Here is a 27,085-nt window from a genome sequence, read left to right as displayed (position 1 = left end):
AACTTTGCTTAATATTTTATAAGCATTCCCCAGACCTATTGAGCCCAACATTTCCCAAGGGATGGCTTCTGTATCTCTCAGATATGACAGACACTAATTTCTATTTACCCCCTCCAAGAGCCATAGAATCATAGAATGGTTTGGGCTTAAAGGAACCTTAAAGATTATCCAGTTCTAACCCTCTGCCATGGGCAGGGACACCCTCCATTAGACCAGGCTGCTAAAAGCCCATCCAACCTGGCCTTGAACACTTCCAGGAATTGGGTATCCACAGCATTTCTGGGCAATCTGTACCACTTTTAAACCATTATCACTTGTCTTGTCACTAGGACCTTGCACTTGGCCTGCTGAAATTCATGAGGTTGCCATAGCCCACTTCTGGAGCTTGTCCATGTCCCTCCTTATGACATTCCATCTCTCAGACATGCCAAGTGCACCACTCAGCTTGGTGTTACCTGCAGACCCACTCTCAGCTCCAGCATAAACCAGGCAGGCTGCAAGTTGTTTAAAAGTTGTGTGTTTAAAACCATGTTTAAAAACACATGTTTAAAAACACAATTTTAAGCGTGTCTAAAAACACACTCTGAGTGGTGTTTTGGAGCATGGAATGGAGGGATAGAACAACAGAAGTAGGAGGCATCAGAATGAATGGGAAAGTTAGGTAGTTTAAGTCAAACCCAGGAGACAATCACAACTGGTCAGCATTCCTCCAAATTGCTCTAGTTGAAAAAGCAGAGGTTAAGGAGGCTACTGAAATAACGACTCTGAGATGATACTAAATGTGGCATTGATGAGCTATGATCATGCAATAACTATGAGCATCTTCAAAGGCGACAGAACATAGAAAATGGATGGTCCCTAAAGAAACAGAACATTAGATTTAGGTCATCCTGGATAGCATTTGCTCTGAGAAATGATAAAAGGGTGAAATCTGATTATGGATTACCAGGCTGAGGGCTGGGAGCAACTAATCCCTAATCCCAAAGGAATAATGCAGGGACTCTAGAACCCATTAATACATTGATATGAGAAAAAGCATGATGCGAGGGTCCAGGCTGTGGCAGGAACAGCAATAACAACAACTCTTCCTGCCTGGTGAGGCTGTGCAGCCTCCCAAAGTGATGCCCCCAGGCCCTTACCACTCCCAAAGGAGCTGGAGAACAGGAACCAGAGGCAGGGCCATCATACACAGGCACAGCCTGAGGAAGGAAATGACTGGGGATATAGCAAAGCCCAGAGAAGTAAACTGGAAGAAGTCCAAAGCCAACACTAGAGTTGGGACAGGATTTTTGGCAGAGAAGCTCCCAAAGCAATAAGAAAGTATCACCACACACATATATTTCATGCATTTCATACTGAGGCACCTGGTAGTCTTCTCAGAGGCCTTAGACAATGGGCCTTCAAAATGAATTTGTTAAATAACATGGCATTGCATGTATGTGAGCACACTTAATAATAACTCTGCCTGCTCTTAAACAACTCTGCCTGCTGCTTTTGCAGGACAGGAGTCACTGCTTGGTGTTGAGCTCTGAGGAACTACCACAGCAGGTAATACTCAGATTTCCCAGTCATTTCTAGACTGTGTTTCTGTACTCACAGGGAGAGCTGTCATCAGATAAAATATATATTATATATATGCTATATATAATTATATATTCCTTTCCCTTTTCACTGCTTCTCTACCCTTATAGGTTCCTTCAAAGTAGAAAAGCAAAATACATATATATCTGTATTCAGAATTCATAAAAAACTCACATCACATTTTACTCTTTTTCAGTGTGTATTTATTTTTTTTTTTTTCTTTTTACAAGAATTACAGAGGATGAAGAGCCTCAGCTGAACTTTTATAGACTGGAAAGTGCAGGGAAGAATCTCAGAAGCTGAGATCCATGCCTGGGAAGCATGGAGTCACAGTACTGCAGGAACACTCATGCTGGAGGGGCTTTGGGAGGCCTCTAGTGCAACCTCCTGCTCCATGGGGTTAGGGCACTATCCATTCAGTGGTGAAAAGCACATGGTGTTTCTGGGCAGGCTGCTCCAATGCTTAATTAATCTCACAAATGTATCAATAATTAAGTAAATATCAACAGGGAGATGCTGACACATGATATCAGAGCAGCTGCTCCATGTGTGGCTACACTCTTAAAGGGTATAATTTCCATCTTTTTACCGTATGTTTTTAACTCATAGGCATGTGCACAGAGGCCAGATTTTAATGTACTAATAGTGCTAACTTGCATTAGTCCTGAATTATATTCTTGCTGTAGTTGGAAGTGATGTATTTCACCTAAGCTTATCCATTCTACCTGTAAAAAGTAAAGCCAGAAAGCTTTATTACTGTGTTGAGAAGTAATAAAGGTATATAGACCAACAGTGAAATTATTGGTGTGTAACCCTCACATTTGTAGCTGTGTTTTCTCCAGAATTCCCCAGCTAGAAAAAATCAGGTTGAGCCAACATGTGGCTCCCAGACCTGTGCCTGCAACCTGGACAGTACATTAAACAACTCTGCCAGCACACAGTACCTCTGCTTCATGTTGTATAAAAACACCAGGTTTTGTGATAATTGTTTTGAAATGCTGCAGTAGATTGGAAGATTTGCAACAGGTTGTTGGTGAAAACTGGAACACATTGTTATGCAAAGGTGCTGCTGAAACCCAGAAGGAAGTGAAAGAAGTTAAGCCCAAGTTCCTTGTGCTGGTACAACTTGGTGGATGTAGGAGCACATAAGCTGGCTTGGCAGTGTAGAAGACCAGTGTTACAGTCAGTGGTGTCTGTTTCCAGATTGTGAATTCTGTTCATCTAGGACTCTCGTCTGCTAGTGGGAGAAGTCTTTCCAGACACTGGGAAAATACTCACAATCTGGAGACAACTGTGTGGTATTACATCATCACAGCCCCTGTTTCTTATTGGACTTGATAATCTCTTGAAGGCAATGAGTCTTCTTCCCCATTTCTGTGATTTTTCTCTTCCCACCACCTCCCTCATACTTTCTATTGCTAATTACCCTAATTTTTTAATTGAGAATTTATAATAACTAGTGTTTTAAACCCCAAATAATTAATCCTGGACTTCTCAATAAAGAGGTATGGATGTATTATGTTTGTTTTGTTTTACTTCGTTGGTTTTGTTGTTTTGGTTTGTTTGCTGTTTTTTTCCTATTCTTAAGGTGACTCACAGTCATGGTGAAATTTATGGACATCACATATTGTAAATTTTTTTAACCCAGAAGGCAAACAAAAAGTACTCAAAGCTCAATTGCACTTAAGTCTCATTATTTTTAAGCCGATCTTATGCTACTTTGTAGTCTAACTCACTATATTTTAATGCCAAGCACTGCAGTAACTAGCTAGAAAGAGCACTCTTCCAAGGGTGTGGAAAAGAATATGCCAGCCAGATGTCGTCCCAGGCCAGAAAATGATGCAGGCAGCACACAGCAGGGAAAACAGGCTCCAGGTCTGAGTTGCCTGGTGCAGTGCCTGCTGGGCATTGTGCCAGAAAACAACAGCCTGAAGCAGTTTTCCCAGTTCTCACTCCTGTTCCCTCCTTTTTTCAGCATGTTTCCATGTTAGGATTTTACAGATGAAGCTTTTGACCCACAGTCCAGCTCTCAACTTCTTGTCTTTCCTTTGTCTTCTCTCCCCCAGATGCCAGATTTTTAGTCTCTTTTTAAGTGAAGAGATTTATTTAATACAACAAGAAGTAAAGGGAAATTACTTTCCAGAAAGACAAGGGAGGAGAAATATTTATGAAGACAGAGTATTCCAAAGCCCTAGTACAGCCCAGAACAAGATGAATATTTTGCACACCGTGCTGTTAGGTGAGAAGCCCAGTGATACCTCCAAGCCCCCAAAGTCAAGGGAAGATCCAGTCAAGACACTGATATGCTGCATTGTGTAAAGGTTTTGGGGTCATCACAGAAGGAAGAGACAGGGAATCAGCAGGGTTTGAGCACCACAACCCAGGACTTCACTGCCTGAGTTAAGGACCAGATGTACTACTAGAAAAAACTATGTACTTGGTATGCTACAGTAGGATCCTTTTCTTGGGACTGGTCAGAAAGTTTAACTAGGAGAAAATCAGCAGATACATTACTCAAATCAGGTGCAATTTCTGTCTCCACATATGTTCAGCCCCATGGTTTGGTAATCCTGTTTTTTTTATTGTGGCACAGATTAGTCCACCCTGTGTCCAAGCCAGCTCCATCAGAACTACCCAGTATTGTCCCAGTATCCCAGTTATGCCCTCTTTACCAGGCAGAAGCAGAAAGTTGTCTGCTGGTCTCAAGTCTTCATCAACTTCATCAAAGCATGAGCGTCAGCCACATTTTTACCTTGGCTATCCAACATGCTAAAATCCCAGATGAATCACTGAGAATCTGGTGCCATGGCTGGCTTATGTCAATCTAAGCATTAGCTGCTGTCAAGAGGAGCAGCCCTACCTGCTCCTGCCTGCTCCCATCACCTCTCCAGTACCAATACTGGTGCCTGTCTATGTGCACAGTCAGCTTCACCACTGAGCTATGGCCACATGAGTATCAGTGCCAAATTGCATTGAGGAGCACCAGCTTGGGGACTGAAAGGGAAGCCTGTAGCAGATTGACATATTTTGTTCAAGCACCTACACAATAAATATGTGTGCCGAGTTAAGTCTGGTACATCCTGATCCCATTGTGACACTGTGCATAGTCTGGACAACCCACTCAGCACTTGCACAGGTGGTCCAAAACACCTCATGTGTTAGACATGAAGGACACTTGCTGTGAAGTCCATCTCTGTGTGACCACTAAGACCACTGAATATGCAGAGACTGTACTGGACATGTGTGACCACTCAGCAGGATGCACTGGATGTGGCCATTGCTCCCAAGACACAGCAGGATCTCTCATTTATCTATGGGAATAGTGGCTCCTCCACAACACCACCTCCACCATGATTCTGCCTTCAGCATCCCAAATTTCCTACCTGTAGTTGACTGTCCATTCTCAGGATTGTCCTGAAAGCAATTGCTGTGCCATCAGGTGACTCAGACACAGATGAGTCAGCTATAAATGCTATCCGAGACAGGGAAGAGAGATTACTTTGACTACAGAGCTTTTTAATCTGACAACAAAGCCTTCTATACATCTAGAAGTTGAAGCTACTTAAATAAATATGACAAAAATGTGTAAGTAGGAGGGTCATTTATTGTTAGTACATAACAAGCTGCCTCCATTTCAAGTTTTGAATCAAGATTTTCAGCAAAGCAATATTTGGCCTTGATCGAGGCATTTCTGAGTGCAGAGACTGTGTATGTGAAACCCCGACAGCCCTGAAAGACAGGCTTGAGCAAATCTTCCTGCTGTTATTCTATGAGGAATTGCCCAAATTCTTCCCTGTACCTCCCTGCCAGGACTTGGTGAGACTATCAAGGGGCTCACAGAAGGAAGTTTGCCACTTACATTTAAAAAGTCATGATTGTTAGAAACTGGCAATTAGGATGAGTATACAAGGTCATCTAGTGACTCCTCTGAGAGCATTAACATCCGCAGAGAAGTTGGGAAGGAGGGGAAGAGTCACAAGAGTTAGGAGGGAGGAGTCATGACTTGGGAAAAGCAACTTAAACTGAAGGAAGGGGACTTACTTAATTTAATTTACCAGAGCCCTCCAGACAGCTCACAAAGCAGCCTGGCATCCAGCTGATGTAATATATGTTATGCAAATGCAGTATAATTAACATTATTTGACTGGAAAAGAAGTTTTCCAAGTTTCATTAGGCTTAGAAGGGAAAAAATAAAATTATTTTAGATTAATATTCCTGAGCAAAGATAGAATTGTGGATTCAGAGCTGATGTTTGCCATGGCAAGTTATTTATGTATAGATGCTAGTGAAATTACTTGAAGGAGGCAGGAGAAGCAAACAACCTTCAGCCAAATGTGAAGCACATGCACTGCACTGAGCACCATGCTTCCCTCAATGTGTTCTGCATTCCCTCAGTTTCCATTTTATCAAAGCTTGATTGAACTCAAGGTTCACAAGAAACATGGGATTGAGTCACAGCAAAAGGATATTTCCCTCTTGTTTTCCTGTGCCGCATACAAGCAGGAGAAGTGAAAACAATGAAAACCAAGCTGCACCCTTTTGCTCTGCACAACTTCCTGAAATTTCTCCTGAGCCAGATAAACCAGGCTACAGAAAAACATAGGTCAAGGTTAAAATGGCATCTGCTAGGATGCTGTGGAATTTGGGAACAGTCATATTTTCACACCATCTGCTTCTTTACGATAAATTACTTTGCGACCCGGGTGTATAATAAGACGTAATGGGAAAATTTAAGATGAATATCCTTCTAGCCTTCACTAATCTCACCAGAGAAGCAACAGAAGTCTTGTTTTAAACTAAGGAAGGACAAAGAGCACTAAAAGCTGCATGGGAAATGGCCCAGAACTGCAGAGGATTTGGACGAGGAGCTTTCAGGGCTGCAGGCAGAGGCCTGGCTGGGGACGGCAGAACCGGCCGCTTTGTCACTGCCCTGGGGCAGCAGCCGACCTTCACCCAGAGCAGCACATGTGTCAGCGCCCGCCAGACCGGCCCACCCGCTCGGATTAACCAGTTCAAACTGCGTGCTTGGAATAAACCGCAGGAACTTTCCTGGAGGGGATTAGCGAGTGCCTGCAGTGCCTGTCCAGACCTGAACGCAGATCTGAGGGCATGCCTGGCATCGCAGCTGCAGCGAACAGCTGAGAAGGGCTCACGTCTTCATCAAGCACCAACCAAAAACGTGGCAGACAGGATGGCACTCCGCAGAGAGCGGTGCCAGCTGGAGGCTTTCATTCCCACCCCAGTTGTCACAGCCCTGCCTGAGGTCACCACACTGCTGCCACTCACTTCTCCGGTTGCCCACTGAGGGAACAAAAACAGGGAGCTGTGTCATGGGATGGGAGGAAGGCCAACGCTCTGCCGAGGCAGCAAAAGGACAACCCACCTACAGAGAGCCAGAGGGAGCTGCGACCTCCTAGAGATGATGTCTGCCCACAGTCCAAGAGCCTGAATCTGTTTTCATTTAAACCAGTTTTACAGTCTGGACTGGAGTGGGACTCAAATGCATTTTATGTGGCCTACACAACCCGCTCTGCCCTGCAGGAGATGACAGACAAGCCATGAGTGGTTTGCAGCCTCAGAGCGACCGCAGATGCCCAAAGACCAGGGCGAAGCCTGCTCACTTCCTTCTTTTTGTGACTCTTCCCATGGCTGGCTGGTGGTTGCTATGTTCCTTCCCTGCCTTGAGGCAACGTCAGCTTCTCCATACAGGCTGAACAGGCTTCACACACTTTCTCTGGAGTCTGGAGCAGCTTTACGAACCTTAGAGCTGTGCAAAGGTACAGGAAATGTCCTGCTGGCTGCTGCCACTACCCAGGATGCAGGGTGATGGTCTGTGAAACCAACCAAATGGAAAATGGTGGTGGCAACCTACAGAAGGAAGCCTGGGGAAGGGGGGGAAACCTACTTGCTACCAAACACTGCAGCATCTCTATGGTTTTTTTCTGTTTTCTCATGTTTCACGCTTGTGTCCTGCTGCCACCAGTCTGTGCAATTCCACAAATTAAAAGTTGGAGTTTTTTTTCCAGGTGAATCTTGAGGAGTTAGGAACATAGCTCCCACGAGCATAGTTTCCTCAGCCCAGAATTGTACCTGTGGACTGATGACCACTGTGCATGCACACTCGAACATTGCAGCCTGCTGACACACTGCTCCTCTGTAGCTTTGGAAGAGGAATACATTAGTGCACACCAAAAAAAACCCCAGCATTAAAGGAAAGCTGTGCAACAGGGGGATGTCGCACTTAAAATAACATTTGGGGTCATCCAAGGAAGACAGACAGGATGGAGGGCAGGTAGAGTGTGTACAGCATATTCCTTATTATCCTCTTGTGATGTTCAGCAATTTACAAAGGTACCAAACCAGATTCAGACTGTCTCACCAGGATCTGACACGTTACAAACCACAAGGTAAAAAAATCAAACACAATGGCCTCACCTTCTTGATAAAAATATGGGAGTGGTTTCTTTACATCTCATCCATCCTTAAGGAAAGAGATACATGGTCTGGGGCAGCAGAACTGGAAACTGTTCCATAGGAAGTAATATAATCCGAAGTCCTATGTATTTTTAAGATGCTCAGCCCTGCCTCCTCATAAAGCAGGTATTTCAGTATGTGGCACTTGTGTTAATTGAATACCCTCTTAAACGCAAATGAGAAAAGCCACATTAAAGTCTCTCAAGGTTCCAGATAAGATCTGCAGCTGGTATAAATAAGCAAAATGTCACTAAGGCCAGAGGAATCGCTCCGTTCCTCCTTCTCCTGCCGCTGCAATCCCTGAACTTGACCCTACATTTCCATGCTCGTACAAGGAGCGGAGCACGAAGCACGCCGCTGCAATCCCCGCTCCCGCCGCCCCAGCCTGTCTGGCCGTGCCGCAGCCGCAGCCGCAGCCCTGGCCCTTCCCCAGGGACACGGCGTGTCAGGCGGCCGGGAGGGGAAAAGCCAGGGAGTGTCTGGCCAGGGCGGGAAGGGAGGCCTGAGTTCCTGTCATTTCCTCTGTGATTATTTCAAGATTTTTCAGTAGAAGTCTTTACAGGATGGGTTGGGCTGTTTTATCAGAGCCAGATTTTGGCAGGCTAGTTCCCAGGGAGGTCCTTTTCACCCCGCAGCCCTCAGCCAGAGCCTGCAGACCTTACTTACCTCTCCAAAGCCAGCACAGCCCGGCGCGACCGATGGGCGGATTGCGGCCTGCTGAGGGAGACAGCAGGGACTGCCAACCCTCCCTGCAGGAGGACAGGCTTTTGATTTCATTTAAGAAATAACACTAAGACCTTGGCTGGTGACAGGCAGTCCTGATGGTGCTAATATAAATCTCCAAGTCACTTGCTTGACAAGGGCAAGGTTAATCCTTCCTAAGCAAGAACACTTGAAACTTTCCAACCAGACTTTGCTTTCCCAATCTCTCTCTTTTTGGCCTCCCATTTTAAGCAGAACAGCTAGCAAAGCGAGCAGGAAACAACAGCTCCTTCCTGCCACCCAGCCCCAGCCATCCACGCACGGAGCTTGCCTGCCCTGGGGCTGGATTTGGGTGTCGGCCAGCGCTGACCAGCATCCCCGGCTGAATTCCAGCATCCCTGGCTGAATTAGAAACGTACAATAGTTTGGGTTGGAAGGGACTGCTAAAGGTCATCTAGTCCCACCTACTGTCACTGTCCCGTTGCCATTAAAGCTAAGTAAAAGACTGAGAGAGAGATTATCCCAGCTGAATCCCAGTAAGCAGCAGCAGAGCAGTAGTTCTGTGGCAAATGTGATCATGATTGTTTCATAATTTCTAAATTCTCTGCACTTCACTTATGTTTTCCTATTGCCTTTAGTGATAGGACAAGAGGCGATGGTTTTAAACTAAAAGAGGAGGATAGATTTAAACTAGATATCAGGAAGAAATTTTTTACAATCAGGGTGGTGAAACACCAGCACAGGTTGCCCAAAGAAGTTTTGAAAACTCCATCCCTGGAAGTGTTCAAGGCCAGGTTGGATGGGTCTCTAAGTAACCTGGTCTACTGGAAGGTGCCCCTATCCACAGCAAGGGAGTTGGAAATAGATGCCTTTTAAGATTCCTTCCAACCCAAACCATTCTTTAATTCTATGAGACAGCTTCTGTTAGGGGAAGGTGCTGTGGCAAAGATGGACTACAACAGAGAGCATTTATTTGAAGAGAAATATAATAGGAAATCAATTAAATCAGGAGGGTACCAGCTATTTTCAAACAGAAAAAAAATTACGAAGAGAACTCAAAACACAGTGGATTAGAGGGTTTAGTCAGCATGAGGGAGGGAGGGAGGATGGAGGGATGACAGAATTACAGGACTATAGTGCAGAAGAGGTTTTTAACATCCATATTAATTTTATTGTGCACATGCATCAAAGGTCCCTATGAAGATATGTAAAACCATGTGTCCTGATTAAGAGAGCAGAGTTGACCTACCTCCCTTCCCCTTTTCCATGGTCTAGCTTTTGGAGTCCCACTGCTACATTATACTGTTTTGCTGGATGCTCTTTATCTTGGCTGTTACAAAGTCCATGTGGGAAAGCAATACCAGGCCTTTTGGTATTTTCTGGGCTTTCCCCTGCCCAAGGGTACACTGTTTGTGAGGATGCCAGAACTCCTTCTCTTGTTCTGTCCATAATACACTACCTGAAGGGTCTGGCTGTCTGCCTGGGCAGCTGCAAAAAATTAGCCCAGCTGAAGTTCAGCACACAGGGAGGGAGTGCAGACAAGGCTTCTTTTTTGCCATTCAGTCCACTCAACCTTCAAGAAACCTTGGAATTAAAAGTCCTAAGTACAAGTGTTGAAATTGACTGTAAGGTCAGTGCTGCTTGTGGCAATCTTGGTTTCACTGATGCAGATTAGCATCACTTCAAAAATGCCTTGAGAGGCCCTATTTTTTATTTTTGCCTTGCATCCCATCCTTGGGAAGTCTTTGGTGGTTCATATTAACTTACGTGATTTCCTAAGAGTTATTGTGTCTTTTTTCATTACAAAGAACTTTATGTATTCTTGCAAAGGGATAACCTGTTTGTTTCAGATGGCTTTGCTGATTCCCAACATCAGTTTTTCCCAACATCAAGCTGAACAGTACTTTGTGTGCAAAATTTTCCTTTCTACTTCCTTTTCTGGCTGTACTGGTACTCACAGATTTTAAGTATTTGTTTGGACTAAAGCATTTTAGAAAGTACATTCCCCATTCATCCTCAGTTTATTGGTCTTAATCTTTCACAATGCTTCCAGAAGTTGTAACAATTTAATATTGGCCTTGAGAACTTCTGAAGTGCCCAAATGCTCAGGAGTTCCAGAAAAAAAAGAAAGGCAAATTATAAATCACTCCCTGCTGAAAAGAGAGACTTTCTAAATAAGTTCTTTACCATTATTCTTAAAATCATACCTTTAAAGGGCCTCAAAAGTATCCCAGGCCACTATCTTCTTCAAAACAAGGTCAGCTATGCACTTTTAGATATGTTAACCTCTTAGCCAGTTCCTGCAAGGATAATTACTTGCTGATGACCAAGTTAGAAAGTATTTCTCCCTGGACAAAGCAGTAGATTATTTATTTCAAGCCCTGTTGTTGCTTATTTTTAGTAGTTCTCATGTTTCATTTCCAGAACTGACAGGAATTGATTTGAGGTGAACTGGACTATTCCTGCATACAAAGGGGTTCAGTTTCATGTCTGGCAGGAAGCGATATAAACTGGAAAAGGAAACCTACTTGCAAATGAAGGGAAATACAACCTTTGCTACTTCTTCCACTATTTTCTTCAATATTGATTATCAAGGACACCTCCATCTTTTTGCTAGTCTTCTAGGACTGATGCACAAATCTGCCCCGTGATTTGTCCCTTTGCCAGCATCCATTTACTCTTGTTCCTGTCTTGGGGTCTTCTCAGGGCTAACACCAATACAAACCTGGCTCTGAGAATCATCGCCATTATTAACACCAAGGAAAAAAGCAAGAGAAGATGTATTAGTGAACAACATGGGGAGAAGTGCATGTCCTTGTACTGTCACAGAGAAAGTCTTTGTAGTGTTCTTGCTCCTACTTGCCATTCTCCTGGTGAATTCATCCACCCCGACACAAATAATCTACAAACAGCAAACCCTTTCTAGTAGTCTGTCATTTTACAGGAAATAAACAATGGCACAATTACTCACTAATATCTCATAGAAGTCATGCTAATTGCTTCTGCTGAAGCTCCAGGCTTCCTTATCAAACCTGCCAAGCTGAAGTAGCTGAAAGTCTATAAACCAGTAAATAATTAACTTTGAAGATTTCCTTCTTGCATGTCCTGGTGCCTCTTCTGCCTGCAACAGTGAATGGCAGAGAAACAATTCACAGGATTTCTGTGGAGAACCTGTTTGCTCTTTGTGCCACCTTGATGTGTGCTTTAAATCAATTGAACACTTCCAAAGAAATTAAGCATGTAAAAAATAATCAAGAGAGCAGGGTCTGGACATGCTGGGGACATTCCTCCACCCAGCTCCTGCCATGGCAGGAGTGAGGGCTGCCATGGCAAGGCGGCAGTACCAGCCCCCCAGCCCCATTTCTCGGGGTAGGTTTGTTTGTAACACATCTGCATCCTTATTCTTCTTTGCAGGAAAATGCCAAGGGCTGACATTTAGGCCAGAGCTCCTGTCTGAAGCAATGACTTCTCTCTGATCCATTGCAGTCAAGTCCCATGAGGAAACACCACAAGATGCTCTCCTTCCTAAGAAATATCTGCCTTCTCCTCCTCTCTGTGGTTTAATTAAAGCATTTTAGCAAATTCTGCTCAGCAGTTTCACCCTGAAGGAATTCTGTCAGCTCCAAGATTTGCCTTGGGTGTGTAGCCATTTTGGATGTTTGCATGGGCATCAGAGCCTACCCCTCATTTACTTTTACCAGCTCAAACATGCTTTAACCCACAAAAACTTCTTAATGAAGCTGCACATTCTTAGCAAATCCAGTTCCTTCAAGACTATACTGGTACTTTATCATTCCAACCATCATGTTTTCTGATAGGGCCCCAGTGCCTGCCTGCAAACATGTTTGTTTACACAAGGGATGCTGGTGCTCTGCAAATTTCTTAGTCCTGACTCAAAAGAGCTACTGCAAAGGTACAGCAGTGGGAGGTAGATGGGGTTTTGTACCTGGCAAATAGTTCATGTGCTTATATGCACATATGCAGCCATAGGCACTGTAACCTTTCCCAACCTGCCAACCTGTATGGGTCAGTAGTGATGGGATCATCACAGAGAATAATGCTAAAATATGCCTCAGGAGTGACCTTCATCACTGATTGACACATGGTCCACAGCTGGTCCCCAGCAGCACAGACACAGGACAGCAAGTCTCCACGTAAGGTCCTACTCCTTTTGGAAAGGTCTCCCTTCCCTCTCAGAAGCTGATCTGTAGCTAGGGCCTCTGGCAGGAAACCAACAGCACAGGGTAACATTAATGTATTTGGGCATTGATACCACTCCTGCAATGGCCACCCTGCTTCCTCACACCTCCGTTTGCTACCAAACTACTCAAAATTTGGAGCAGGAGACACTCCTGCTGTGCAGCACCACAGAATCCATTAACACCAAGGAGACCTGAATCCCCTGGGGCAGAAGAAAAGCCAAAGCAGCTGCAGTGCCTGTCCCTCTAAGGTTTCGCCCACACTCCACAGTTCCATGTATATAAATTAAAATTAACTTATTAAAGTAAATTAAACTTGTCTGAAACCATTCTCTGCAGAGAATGGCCCACACCCTTATTATTGAAGTCTCAGCCTCTAAAGCAGCATGGCTTCACCCAGGCTACCCACTGGAAACGGTGCCTGGCATATGCTAATTCCCAAATCTTAGCTCAGCCCCATCTGGGTGACCATCTTTTGCCTCAGGCCAAAAGCAGGCTAGGAACCACTGTACTGGTATAGATGGTTTAGCTCCATGCCACACAAAAAGCTCCCTTATAGGACTTGGTTTGACACAAAACATTTTTCTCAACCGAATTTACCTCCCTACTGGACTGTGACACCTACAGAGATGACGTTTGATCCTGAATTCAGTGACCCTCTTAACTGACTGTTCTTAACAAAGAGAAGGCATTTCTATGGATGTATGTTCTTTGTGGATTTCTCAGGTCAACCTTGGTCTTAAAAAATCCAATTTAATCAATCAGTATAACCAAACTTTCCTTCCTCTAAGATACTGCTTTACATATAAAACAGCCCACCTGGTGCTCTCCACAACTGGGACAAAAGAAGCTTGCAGCTGACCTATAAAGCATGTTATTAACTTGCACCTTTTTGGGTTCTCCAGAAGCCAGTCCCTTGGAGTGCAGACCTGCCACAATAGATGCAAGAATAGCCTGTAGTGAGTGCCCTGTGTTCCCCTGGGCTCTACTCCATCCTGTAGGCAGGTCCCTGCACGTGTGACTTTGCTTGCAGAAGAGGGAGTATCAACGCCACAGAAAGCTGTTACCCATTAATAAAGGTTGCTTTTAACTGAGGTATGATAAATCACTTCAAGTAAGTTACAAGTGTTGATCAGTGGATCTTCTAGCAAAATCCTCTAAACAAGCTACTCCTAGTTTGTTTCAAATGGTAGTACAGACTTTGAAAGCACTGAATGCTGAGAAACTAAAATACTTATGTGTAACTATGGGTTGCATTATTAAATATATTGACATTTAATCAGTTATTGTAAATATCAGAAGAAGTGCTTTAAAAACCTGAAAAAAATAGTCAAAGAATGTAAGGGCTGTCTTCACAGTTTTGTGTACAGCATACTTTAATACTAAGAAGATGCTGCTAAATCAGTATTAAGCATGCTTTCTGTATGCTAGTGATTACAGGGGTATAAAGATTAAGGGAATTAATGTCACCAAAACAGCACAAGTTCTCCCTTTTCTCCACAGAGCTTTCTGCCCCCTGTGCTAATTATGCTTTGCAAAGGGCTGAGACACTTTGCTGGAAAGCTTCTGAGGGAATTTATTTTAATAAACAAGTTTAATTTTTAATAAGGATGGTAAGAAGTTTGGTAAATGTTGTGGGCAGGCAAAGTGATGGCATGAAATCTGAGGAAAAAAAAAAAAAATATATATATATACATCAAATACCATCTGGTACTACAGAGGGAGGAGAGGAATGATTTTCAGTAGTATTTGGGCAAAACCCCCAATTATTAAGAAAAGCACCAAATGACTAATACTGACTCACTCTCTTGGCATGATGTAGGTAGGTTTCCTACTGTTATTTGTAGTTGTGTTCTGGTCTGGTTATGACATGTTGTCAGTAGAGTGGTTTGAGAAGTGTTAGCCTGAGATCCAATAGTTCTTTTGTGCCATTCAGTATCCTAAAAAATACATATTATTTTTAAAATTTCTTCACATACCTCAAAAATTCAGCCACCTGTTTTCTTCCTGCAGTCCCCCATCATCTCCACAGTCTCTACAATTTTGCTTACTAGCACTAGTGGAGTTCAATGTATAGGTTTGTTTCCCTGTTAGCTGTTAGGTCCTGTTTCTTCCTGGCTGCTTGCTCTAGGAAGGGCCTCTTCCTTCTCCTGGCTGGTAACAGGAACCATTGTGAGACACAGAGATTATCTTGTTTCATCTTGCAAATTCACAACCAAAGAAGCTAGTTTCAGCACACTTTATTTGGCTTGCATTTCTAAAAGTGGTCAAGTACTATAGAATCTATTTTTGTGACTAATTTTAAAGGAATTAGGTGCTTACAGAATTTTTAGGATCTATTTTTGTGACTAATTTTTTTTTAAGGAATTGGGTGCTTACATAGTTTTTAGGATCTGTGGCCCTCGTCCAAAATAAATGAGCAGCTGTTTTGGCATTGGGACACACAACGTGCTTAAGAAGACTTAATAAAGAGCAATGGTATGTTTTGCTTCATCTTAAAGAGCATAATAAGGTATTTGTATGAGAATTAATTATTGATTAAAACAGAGATAAATATAGGAAATTTTACGTTAAAGTAAAATATTATACAGAGAACTTTACCGAAACAGAATATAGAGAAAAAGCACCAGAGCTGCACCTAGACTTAGGGGAACTGGATGCTCTGACCTGCATGGTACCTGGCTAAAGCATCTCTTGGTGGCCAACATGCCTAGGTTTCCTTCCCTGGGAAGCCAGGAGAGATGGAGGGGAACATTTAGTGCATAGGCATCTAATTTACTGAGTGAAATACTAGAACAAGAAGATGAAAAGTGCTTAGGAGCTCCAGTATGTATCTTGGTACGACAGGTGAATAAGAGCAACACAGTGTAATTGAAAGCAAGCCAATTACAAATAGCAGATTTATAAGAGCAGAGGAAGGTGACACCTTAAGCCAAGCTACAAAATCCCTGTCAATAGGTATTGTTGAGAGTTAGGTTCCATAGCATCACTGGACAGTAAAGAGGGTAATGAGGATGTTTGACATCTTTTTGACAGGACTGAAAAATTGCTAGAGGTATAAACCACTATGCTTCAGAACCCCGTCCCTCAAATGCTCAGAGGTAGAACTCAAGAATATTTGATACTTGTTCTCTAAGAAGCTTCTTAAACCTACTGGCTAGCCTAAAAACAAAATACTGCAATTACATGCATTGGGTTGGTTTTTAATCTCCATTTGAGATTACATGAACTGCTGTGAATTGACTGACCAAATCCTGATCCAGTATTTAAGTTAAACTGTATTCTAGATAAAAAGGCAGGAAGAACAGCCTGTTTTCTGTCAGAGTGGTGCACTACAGCATCAGGGGATATCATCCTGTTAGATACAGATATGAGATACAGAAGTGGAAACCTTGTGTTTTTATCTGCACAAAGCTGATCTAGCCCAATCCATCTTTGAATGACAAAAGGCCTATTTGCTCTGCTACAGTAAGAGCAAAGAGGATTCATGGATTGACTGTTAAATTAAGCATCATTGCTTCAAATAAGTACTTTTCTGTGTTTGGGAATCAGTTGCAAGGCCATTTAGCAACTGGCAATGTCACAAAAGAAAAGGAGCTCCGTCCAAAAGCAGGCAAGACAGTATCTTTCTCTTGTCAGTAGATTAACAAAGATGTTGATAGAAGGCAATGACACACTGTCCTGAAAATGCAGATGAGTCTACATAATATTTAGATATGGAAAGTGCAGTGGTTTTATCAGGACCACTTGGCACCACCATTTTAGAAATTTAAGTGAATTAAGCCACAGTGAATGTAGCCACAGAGAGGAAAGGCCAGGCAAAATGTATTGAAATGAAGTATGCCTAGCAGACCGTGGGTAATTTCAGCTGAGTCACTTGGACAATAATGGAGTAAATCCCAGCATTGTGAAGAGCAATCCCACCTACATATTTTGGAACTATTCCAGTTTGCTTAGCACTTTCCACAAGGCATTTAGCAGGGATGCCCTTTCAACATTTTGCTACATGAATCTTCTGCTTGTGCGGTTTCAGTCAGTTCCCAGAACATAAATCTTAAGTCTCAGATGTTACATTTATGCTACAGTTTGTTTCCTTGGGATTTTCATGCAAGATTTAATAATTACAGTGATATTTAACACTGTAAAAATCTGTGAGTCTTTGGGAGAAATTAAAGTCTTTACAACTTGTCACATGGAATAATATTGCTTCTACGGTTTATAAACTTACTTCCTCTAACTTCTAGTTCTACTGCCCAGAGGGTAAAATACTAGGGTTAATTTAAAACTTTTGCTTTACTGCATGCTAACTTGCACCATTTGAGAAGGTCTAGCATGTGTTACTGGTTGATGAGTCCTGTCATAATTTAGCTCCCTATTGTATGTCTGACCTTATTAATCAGTATGTCTTGTTTACATTCTGTTGGAAAACAGTTCTCATATGAAGCCTTTATAACTCAATTGTCTGTCAGATAAGATTCATTTGACCCTCATCTTGGAAACAGAACCTCCACATAAATTAGATCTACTTGGATACTAATGAAATTATAATAAATGTTGGCATGCACTTTCTCTTATTTTCTTTGTAATGATAAATGTCATAGAAAAATAAGTTTGTACATAATTGCTTGTACTCATAGTTGACTAGAATAAGAAGAGAAAGAGCCTACCTCTTTTCTTTTTTTAGCAAACAGAAATCCAGACCTGTGTTACAAAACTTGAGGTAGTTCTATCTCACATAATCTTGCAGTACAAGTGTTTTCTATCTCCTCTCCTGTCCAGTATGACAAGAAAAAGTAATAGTTGCTTAGTAGATTTAATATTTCCATCTTTGTTGAATTTAAACTTTCCTCAAATCCTGTTACCAAATACAGTGTTGTGCTGTTCAATAAAAGAGGTGACACTACTGAGCAGTTTTGGTGGAGCTTAGACAGCAAATTATTACCTACATCTGAATCTTCCCTATGCCTCCTCAGCTGCTCTGAAGCACAGGGACGCTATATTTTATGATGTTTTATTTCCCAGTATAATGATTTGATGGAGTTGAAGCTGGAGCAGAGCCTTCTAGAACATACCTACAGGCTTAAAGCAAGGACCTTATTCAGCACAGTGCATCCTTACCACCCCAGCGATGGCAGAGGACATCACCTGATCAGTGCTGGGCTTTAAAAGACATCACCACCCTGCCCTGTGAGTGTTGTGGTCTTCAGTGCTGTTTGTAGGGACCTGCTTTAATCCAGCCGCAAGTATTGTGCCCTATGGCATGGAAACCAGCAAGGAGGGACAGAGAACAAGACAGAGGTCTGCAGGCTGGTATTGCCACCAGAGTCACCGCATCATCGAACTGAAGGATAACTTCTGCTCTGCCAAATTGTCTCCTAAAGCATCCAAAGCATGAGACACTCTGTGATCCCCCCTCCACAAACAGCACGGACATCTATCTTGCTACTCGCAGTTCCCTGTATCCCAAATTCTGGTGCTGGAGTATCTAACATTTCAGTGTGGGCATGCTTCTGGGGCAAGTTCAGCTTTCCTTTTGCTCCATCTGATGATATTTTAGATTGAAAGGGTTTGAAAAGTATTTTCCTTCTAACCATATTGAAAGTTCAGGGTGAGGGAGGGGTGGAGAAAATGTAACAACCAGAAATTTTTCTCACAGGATTTCTTACTTTCATCCTACTTTAAAGTCTCCCTAATAAATAATTCTTTAATCCAACCATGCCAGGGTGTTTCAAAAGGACAAGCTGATTTTTTTCTTATGCAATAGCAATTGAACACTCTTTTTTTGAATACACTTAATCAATGCATGCTGCTATCTTACTGTATGCATCAATCAAATATTCCCCAAGGTATATATGTCAGAGCCAGGAAGAAGAATGTGCCTTTGCAGTCACACAGCCAGTGAATCCCTTTGGGTTTGTGCCTCACTCTGAAGCACATATTGAAAAGTACTACTGTAAGATAGATGATCCTGGGAAGGCAAGCAGCATCCTAAGGGTACATGGTAATAGATGCATTTTTTTATACCAGCTTAAGACTTTGGATGAATCCAGGCTGAAAAGTTCAAATGTTTGCTAGATTGGAGTAATCTAGCAAGTGAACAAGGACTGGACACTTCAATTTCTGCAGTTAACCCTGTCCTGGAGGAAAGAGCTTAATATACCACCTGGCTTCCTTGGACTTAACTGATCCCAAAAGACCTCTTTCACCTTCATTGCTGAGGGGCTAGCAAATGACAACATAAACTTGCACATCTGGCTGCACAGCGAGATGTTATAATTATTCTGCTTCACCACCCTCTCCTATGCAGTGTTACAATGCCAGCAACAGGGACTCACAAACTCCATGTGTCACTGTATTTATCTTGTTTAGGAGATTGAAAAACTGACAGCAAATAAACCAGATACTCCAGACATTCAACAATTTCCTGTCCCACATGAAAGTCAGCTTTCATGTGTTGACTCCAGGCTGCTTCTCCTACATAATGCTTGCCAACTGGGCTTTCTTGATAGCAGGTACCTGTTGGGATGGCACTGTATTTTTCCTGTCCATTGCCATAAGCAGTGAACTTCCACAAATGCTAGCCATTTCAAACCAGGTTTAAAACTGGTTTGAATCAAGCAAAACTTGTTTATAGGAGTTTCAGAAAATTTGGCCCAAGTGTCTTTATAACTGGGCCACTCCCTGCAATTATCATCTTCAAGCAAATTACTTTTAATTAAAAAAAAAAGGTTACGATATAATGTCTATAGAGTAAGTAGACCTTGGTATCAGTGCTATTTATAAGGCTGATGTCTTAGAAGGGAAAAAGCTGCTCACAAAACTATTCTGTCAGAAACATTCATGTCTTCTCATTTTCCCAGAAGGGTGACTTGCAGGGCAAACCTGTATAGTTCAGGAGACTCAGATACTCGGGGTCTCACTCGTAATAGCAGCTCAAGCTCCAGATAAACTCATGGGAATTACCAGGCTGTGAGTTCTGCTACGGTCTGCTTCCTTTTTCTCATCATTTCCCCAGTCTTAGAATTACAGGTCAGTTGACTGCTGCCAGACTCATCCTGTGTTATTTCTGAAAGCTTTTATTTGTTAACAAACCACCAGTGAATAGCAACCGCTGCCTGCTTTAATAGGCCTCAATGTATTTCATTCCTGATAAGATGATTATAAACTTCTGCAACTCTCTGGACTGAGAGAACTAACCTTTATTTACTTCATAGATCCTGACAATTACTGGTGCAGTCACGCTGGAAAGTTCATAAGAGGCCTTAATTAGGCTTGCTTACAGCTGTGCATCCTCATCCCCATGAGAGCAATCTGCCCACAACTCTGTCACCCCAAGCTCTGTGGACTGATGAGTTTTCACAGGAAAATTAATTCCTGAGCAAGAAACCTCCAGGTGAAGGTGTTTCTGAGAAAGCTGCACTAGGGACACTCTTCTCCACTGCAGAGCTGAGTCACTTGCCTCAACACGTCAGTGGAGGAGTTGTCTGACTGGAGACTCCCTCTCATCGATGACATCGAAGGATAATTCTCCACATACCTCAGGTGTGAAACTTCTCTATAGCTCTGCATCATTCTCTATATTTCTACAACCCTTCTCTTGTAGCCAATACCTCTCTGTTCGAAATTCCTAAACCTACTATAACAAAGCACAGAGAGAAGTGGAATATGGCAACCTGATTTGCACAGCAACTTCAGCTAACTAACAAGTTTCATGTCCTGTCCAGTTGCTGCTGCTCTTGCCCAGGACAATGATTTGCAGGAGCAGCTCTTTCACCTGTGTAAGAAACAATCCCAGCGCAGTGAAAGCCTGTGTGAAAACGAACCAACGCTGCTATGAGCAAGTATAAAAATACAAGCCACAGGGAAAGCAAGCAAGTAATGGAGAGGGGGAACTGACACACTGACAGGTAAGAGGGCATAATATCTGAATCAACTGAGGCAAAAATCTCCCTTTGGCAGCCTCCCCTAAGGGGCTATCTATATTGCTGGTATATCTATATACCAGCAATCCCTATACCAGTTTACCCAGAGGCCTAATCTTGAAAATGCTGCCTTAGAGTTCTCTCTGCATAGGATAAGAAAAAATATACAAGCACATTTACATCCAAAAGCTTATGAGTTTCAGAGCTGTCCCCCCAAATCCTTGTAGAATACAAGTTCCTTTCTTGGTCTTACTCCAGCTGCTAAACCAGAATAACTCATGGATGGAGAGGACTGGAAAAAATAAAAGCAGACTACTTAATGGGCATTGCACTCAAATCAGCTGTTCTACACATTCCTTGTGTTGTGATAGCAGACTGTGTAACAGGCCTACTGTACAGCTGACAAGATATGTACAAATCGACAATATTCTACAACCAGGCAGTCATACAACCATACCAAAACCCATGTCTCCTTCTACTGCTGTTTTCATGATCTCAAAGGCTGTCAGACTATGGAAAACACAAGACATCACACATACCTTTGATCAGTGCCCAGCTGATCAAACAGGGCAGTGAGCCTGACAGCTTCACTAAGGCTAAATTGAAGAGCAATGAAGTTGCTTTATGGAGGAAGATGGTTGGACACAGCAAAAATCACTGCTCAAGTACACCACATGGAACATAAATTTGCAATTTATGAAAGAGAAGCTTGAAAACAACTGGTTGAGCTACATGAGCTTGTGTGAAAGAATCAGCAGGCCAGTAGACAGAGTAAGCAACTCTAATTTTTATCATGAAGGAAGCAGGGGCTCTTTGAAACATCATTCTAGGTAGAAATGAAAGACTGGGCATGGCCACTAAGAAAAGTACGAAATTTGGTGTGCTACATTCATAGATACTGCACTAAAGATGTATGAATTTATCAAAGGGTATATTCTCCTCCTTGAAGAACCTGGGTAACTGTTCAGGCCAGGAGAAAGCACTGTGTGACAGCAAGACACACTGAAACACTGCAAATGCTAGTACAGAAAAACAGCCCTTCCCTGATGCATTATCAGACCTAAAAATGATATCACAAACTCCTCTACAGGTACTAAATGGCCTGTAAAATCAAGATAAGGTATTTTCCTAAAATACAAACTGCAGTTGAAAGGGAAATTACTGACTTAATGAAGAAGTTAGTGAAGAAGATTCTACAGATTATACTGTTTGGGAAATAAGAATAAAATAATACTTGCACCTCCTGATCTTAACATTTATGATCAAAGTAGGCATCTTGTCAGAACAAATATTTTGTTTACTCCTTTAGTTTTTCTTAAGAGAAAATATGCATAAAACCCAGTTGATCTACACTGTGCCTAAGGGGCTGTTTTGCAGAAGACATGAATGGGAAGAGATGCATCCTCTCCCAAGCATGGCATGAGGGAAGAGGGCTCAAAAGCAGAGGAGTTACTGATACAGTTATTGGGAGTATAAGCCTAATTTGACAATTCAGTTAAAAAAGATTAAGTAATTAGTTAATACTTCATACCTCATACAAAGTTATTAACACAGTTTTGGGTGGGGGATTTGGTTGGTTTTTTGGGTTTTGGGGTTTTTTTTTTGTTTGGGTTTTTTTTGTTTTTTTGGTTTTTTTTTTTTTTTTTGTGTTGAGGTTTTTTTGGTTTTGGGTTTTTATTTGGGGAGAGTCAGTTTTGAAGGTATTTGTTTTGTTTTGTTTTCTGTTTGATTTTGTTTGAGGTTTTTTTTGTTTGTCCCCTATTCATTACCTTACTTGTATCTGCTTGTGAATGGCTTTCTTTTGGGCTACCTGCCCTAGAGTTCAATAATCTCATGACTTTGCCAGTGTTACATCCCTATGGATCAGGACATCGCTTCATAGTCATGAAGATTTAAAACAGAAGCAATACTGAAGGGGATGCCCACACCTACTCCATCCATTCCCAGCCACAATTACTTGTTTCCTTCCATCTGCACTAGTCTGCAGGCACTATACATCCACAGATCCAGCTGTAAAATAACACAACCCTGCAAATAAAGAGAGTCCTTTTCAACCAGAACAGAGGAAGAACCACACGAGCTCCAGAGTCAGTACAACACTAGTCATGTGTGCCTGTATGGTGGGGAAACGATGGGCAGTAAATGTAGAGACATGAGATGCTGCAGATTGTGCATATAAAAAGCAATATACAGGAGAGGAAACAGTGCATGGAAGAAATCCATTTTCCAGAGACTGCATGGCAGCCACAGTAAGTGTAGAATAAACAACAGACATTCCTTTGCACAGCTGGTTAATTTTTAAGATTTCATACCATCAATTAACACCCTCCACATTCTCTGCCTCAAGAAAAGCTCAAGAGTTTTTTTTTATTTCATCTTTTCTCTAAGCACTAGAAAAGAAATTATCAATTTGCAGTGCCAAAAGGCAGGTTTTTTATTGCTAATAAAGAGATTACTTGCAAGAGATTACTTGCATGATTGGGTGAGAGACTGTCTTACACATTACAGCTCTGCTCCTACAACACCTGGAGGTAGTCCTGGATTTCTCTATGTGTATGGTTTATATACATTGCCTGATTGAGCCCTAGGAGCTCTGATTTGCTCATTAATCTTTAATGAATAATCCAACTTGCCAGAGTACTTAACAGTCCAAATTCCATCTTGTTTTTATTTCATTATAGTGTAAAAATTCTTCGAGTCACCAGAGGGCATCACTACAGAGTGCTTTTTAAGTTCCCTATAACTGATGCTGTAAGAATGTAGATTTTGGGAAAAGTGCCTGCTTAATAGTCATGGGAGTCCTTAGAGAGACTCTGGCATTCACAGGACAAGGGACTATTTCTGTTTGCCCTTTCCTTAGGCTCAGCACAGTACCACACATACTCTGCATTGCTGCAAATACTTCAAAGAAAAATGCCATTGAAAATAGTTTAGCTTAATTACAAGCAGATCCAAATCAGAGAATTAGCAGTGGAGCAATTAAAAATGTGTGTTTCATTTTCAGCCATCTCTTCCTTTCCCCACCTTCCTCACACATCTTCTTTTAGCTGAATTCTTTGTGATGAATCTAAGATATTATGACAACCTAAAACAAATTGGAATCTTACATACCTTATTTCACTTGAGTTTTGAGATTTTATTTCCATTCAACACTCATTTTTTTCTTCTCGATTGTGGCTTTGCCTCACAATGTGTTTCATCAGCAAAGAAAAATCATTTACCTTCCTTTACCCAAAGGGACTTAAAAATGAGGAGTCTCCTATCAGCAGCATACAGCCTCCTAGCTCTCCTTGCCAGCAGGGAGTCTGTTCAGCTAATTCCCACACCTCTTCATGAGCTGTTGCTGCCAGACCTGCAGCTATGTTAAGAATAAAGCAGTTCCTTTCCAAATACATGTTTTCAAGGACTTGTATATTTTTGTACAGTATCAGACTTTGCATTATGACATCCTTTCCACAGATTATTGGTAGATTCATTTGAACTCTATTCATGCTTATCTGGAAATATAATCTCGCACGCAAGGACAGAATGCGGCAATAGTCAGAGCTCAGAGTTGGCTCCTGGACACATCGAGGAAAGTGGAATTAAACAATTCATTTTTAAAAAGGCAGGAGCTGACTGCTGCAATACTGAATAAGGATTGCTGCAAGACAGCAGCTCAGCTACACACACTCTTGCCTGCCCCCTGCCTTCTTCCTGTAAATGCAAGATGCTACTTTTCAGTTATGTCACAAATTGTGTAATACTAGACTTTTGCATTCACAGCATCCTTGTTGCACTGAAGAACTTGGTCCATTGTGAGCACTGACCATCTTGTCTCCTACATCACAGTATATTTTAGGGAAAAGCATATATACACACCTCCCGTGAAACAGCAGAAGAACAGGATGTGAAGCAGCAATTTGGATTCAGTCTTTTATAAAGTGTTGCTCTTGTACTTCAGCAATGTCAGTTCTTGTACATGCTCAGTGCACACATTTGAATCCACAGACTTATCAGGCCTATGTTAATATGAGCATTTCTTTGTTTTATCAAAACTAATATTACAGTATAGCTGACAGTCTTCTGCAAATTGTTACTCCATTATTCACTGAGCAGTAATTCAGATGCTTAGAAAAACTATGAAGATGACTTACTCCCAAGATGCTGGATTTGAATTTTTTTTTCCTCTTTCCACATTTTGCTTTATTTCATTGGGCAATTTAGGATTAAATCTGTGAATGATCTTTCCCCAGCAGCTACATCAGACCTGGCACTGTAAAATTTTTAAACACTGACCTAAACCTGTGCAGCCACAAGGAGCCTTTTGTTGATATTTTAAGATATTTAGGATTAATGGAAGACAACCATGACCACACACTTTGCTCAAATTATTAATGACAACATTCTGTTCTCAGGAATGGCTGATTTTGCTTCGGAGATTTGTCTCTGAATTCATTTACATGAGCTATTTTGCTATGCAAACCACACAAGTGAAGTCCTGTGCCTTTTGAAGAGCTTCACACAGTACTTCACAAAATACCCCAAAAAACTGCTTAGAGAAATTTTTTTCTCTTTTAATCTCTGTCTGAAGACTTTCCCCATCCTCTTAATGGAGACAAAATGTAAGCACAAAGACTTCAGTGAGCAAAGGAAGGGTACTCCCCCCCCCCCCCCCAGTACTCCACGGATTCTGAAATGTCAGTCTTGATTATTTTTCACCCAGCATCAGGTATGGTCATGAGATGATCCTTCTGAGGCAAATAATTGTTAAAAATAGGAGACAGGAGACAAGATGGTCAGTGCTCACAATGGACCAAGTTCATCAGTGCAACAAGGCTGCTGTGAATGCAGAAGTTTAGTATTAGCTCAGTGGAGGACTGGAAAAATCTAGGGAATTAAATCTATCAAGATTTGCTAAATGCACAAACTTCACATTCAGCTCAGGACATGAAAACTGTTGGAAGCTGGGACAGCAGTCCAGGAAGAAGCATTTATACCTGCTCTCTTAGGCTTTTATCAAGGCACCTGCTTACAGTGTCTGCTGCAGACAGGATCAGTATCAGATAGATGGACCTCAGCCAGGCCTAGCGCAATCATTCTCCTTTTATATTCTAGATGCTGCTCTGTGAGATGGTCATAATCCTCAGGAGCTTTCATGCAGAGAGAAACCTGATAGAAACAACTATTTTGCTATAAATGTTGTCACAGAAGGACAGGTACCCCACTCTAAAAGTGCTCTGGGTCAATAAGCCTGAAATAAGAAACATTTTTAATCTCTGAAGAGCCAGAAAAGTGCTGGCAAGGCACATGTTATGCTTAGTTGTGTTTGCATCCTGGAGGTTCCAGTAAGTTTGAGACTTTGCATCATGCCAGAAAAATGATGATATTTGTGTCCTTTGAATGACTTTGAGCTCTACATATCAAAAAATGGTGACACTTATTTCTTCAGGCATTAAGTCACCAAATACCCATGTTTTCAGATCTGACATAGCTTTTTACTTAACTTTGCAAATTGATGTACCTCATTTACTCTGGAGTTTGCATTTCTGCTTATGGTATGGTATCTGGAGAAATTAGGTATTTTCAGACAATTGCAGTGAGCAATCTGAAAAAGTATTTGACTAGACCCATAACTGACTTCCAAGGAGATGCAGCACATTTTCCTGATACTATTACAGCCCAAAGAGGTGAATGATTATAAACATACAGCACCATCTCAATAAACAAACAATCCAAACTTGCATCATGTTATTAACAGGCAGTGAAGTTTGAAATTAAAATTAAAATCTGTCCCATCAGAGCAATTTAGTACTTAGCAGACATTGCTACTTTGGTGTGAATCTAAAGATTTTATTTTTGTCTTTTGGAAGATCTAAGTCTCTTTTTTTCTGTTGAAAGCTTCATTTTGAACGGCCACACTGTATAGCTAGAGTGAAGTTTGCAGACCATCAACAAGTAACTCCTACACATCAGAACCATGCTGGATCATGATCAGGTGCCAAAGCACACACCAGTTACCTCCCAAACTAAACTAAAACCAAGGCTAAAGCTTGGCTCAGCCTCTGCTCCCGGGAAGCTGCTCACCTTACCCTGCTCCCAGAGAAACAGCACAAGAGGGCGCCAAATGCCTCCAACATCTCGAGTCCAATTCCGCAGACTGTCTTTTCCGCAATAATGTCGTACTTACAATGGCATGACAAGAGCCCTGAGTAACACGACAGCTAC

The 27,085-nt window shown here is 42.0% G+C and overlaps 1 protein-coding gene across 1 annotated transcript in view; it reads left to right on the top strand.

The window, feature by feature from the left end:
• LHFPL3 (LHFPL tetraspan subfamily member 3) overlaps positions 1-26,777 on the top strand; it is a 258,434-nt gene extending 231,657 nt beyond the window's left edge. Inside the window, exon 4 of the mRNA XM_053977414.1 lies at positions 26,759-26,777. The gene's annotated coding sequence lies outside the window, so the exon portion shown is untranslated. The remainder of the gene's footprint in view (positions 1-26,758) is intronic.
• The last annotated feature ends 308 nt before the right edge of the window (positions 26,778-27,085 follow it).

Source organism: Vidua macroura, chromosome 5 (assembly GCF_024509145.1).
Source record: "Vidua macroura isolate BioBank_ID:100142 chromosome 5, ASM2450914v1, whole genome shotgun sequence".
In the NCBI taxonomy this organism is placed as follows: domain Eukaryota; kingdom Metazoa; phylum Chordata; class Aves; order Passeriformes; family Viduidae; genus Vidua; species Vidua macroura.
This window is presented reverse-complemented; position numbering and strand designations above follow the sequence as displayed.